This window comes from Piliocolobus tephrosceles, chromosome 12 (assembly GCF_002776525.5).
Source record: "Piliocolobus tephrosceles isolate RC106 chromosome 12, ASM277652v3, whole genome shotgun sequence".
NCBI classification, from domain to species: domain Eukaryota; kingdom Metazoa; phylum Chordata; class Mammalia; order Primates; family Cercopithecidae; genus Piliocolobus; species Piliocolobus tephrosceles.
Window position 1 is genome coordinate 17,063,935 of NC_045445.1, and position 1,553 is coordinate 17,065,487.

Genomic DNA, 1,553 nt, shown 5'->3' on the forward strand with positions numbered 1-1,553 from the left:
TTTTTTATGGCTGCATAGTATTCCATGGTGTATATGTGCCACATTTTCTTAATCCAGTCTGTCACTGATGGACATTTGGGTTGATTCCAAGTCTTTGCTATTGTGAATAGTGCCGCAATAAACATACGTGTGCATGTGTCTTTGTAGTAGCATAATTTATAATCCTTTGGGTATATACCCAGTAGTGGGATGGCTGGGTCATATGGTACATCTAGTTCTAGGTCCTTGAGGAATCGCCATACTGTTTTCCATAATGGTTGAACTAGTTTACAATCCCACCAACAGTGTAAAAGTGTTCCTAGTTCTCCACATCCTCTCCAACACCTATTGTTTCCTGATTTTTTAATGATTGCCATTCTAACTGGTGTGAGATGGTATCTTATTGTGGTTTTGATTTACATTTCTCTAATGACCAGTGATGATGAGCTTTGTTGCATATGTTTGTTGGCCACATAAATGTCTTCTTTTGAGAAGTATCTGTTTGTGTCATTCACCCACTTTTTTATGGGGTTGTTGGTTTTTTTCTTGTAAATTTGTTTAAGTTCCTTCTAAATTCTGGATATTAGCCCTTTGTCAGATGGATACATTGCAAAAATTTTCTCCCATTCTGTAGGTTGCCTGTTCACTCTGATGATAGCATCTTTTGCTGTGCAGAAGCTCTTTAGTTGAATTAGATCCCATTTGTCAATTTTGGCTTTTGTTGACATTGCTTTGGGTGTTAGTCATGAAGTCTTTGCCCATGCCTACGTACTGAATGGTATTGCCTAGGTTTTCTTCTAGGGTTTTTAATGGCTGTAGGTATGACATTTAAGTCTTTAATCCATCTTGAGTTAATTTTTGTATAAGGTATAAGGAAGGGGTCCAGTTTCAGTTTTCTGCACATGGCCAGCCAGCTTTCCCAACACCATTTATGAAATAGGGAATCCTTTCCCCATTGCTTGTTTGTGTCAGATTTGTCAAAGATCAGATGGTTGTAGATATGTGGTGTTATTTCTGAGGCCTCTGTTCTGCTCCATTGGTCTATATATCTGTTTTGGTACCAGTACCATGCTGTTTTGGTTACTGTAGCCTTGTAGTATAGTTTGAAATCAGGTAGCCTCCAGCTTTGTTCTTTTTGCTTGGGATTGTCTTGGCTATATGGGCTCTTTCTTGGTTCCATATGAAATTAAAAGTAGTTTTTTATGATTCTGTGAAGAAAGTCAATGGTAGCTTGATGAGAATAGCATTGAATCTGTAAATTACTTTGGGCAGTATGGCCATTTTCATGATATTGATTCTTCCTATTCATGAGCATGGAATGTTTTTCCATTTGTTTGTGTCCTCTCTTATTTCCTTGAGCAGTGGTTTGTAGTTCTCCTTGAAGAGGTCCTTCATATCCTTTGTAAGTTGTATTCCTAGGTGTTTTATTCTCTTTGTAGCAATTGTGAATGGGAGTTCACTCATGATTTGGCTCTCTGTTTCTCTATTATTGGTGTATAGGAATGCTTGTGATTTTTGCACATTGATTTTGTATCCTGAGACTTTGCTGAAGTTGCTTATCAGCTTAACGAGAT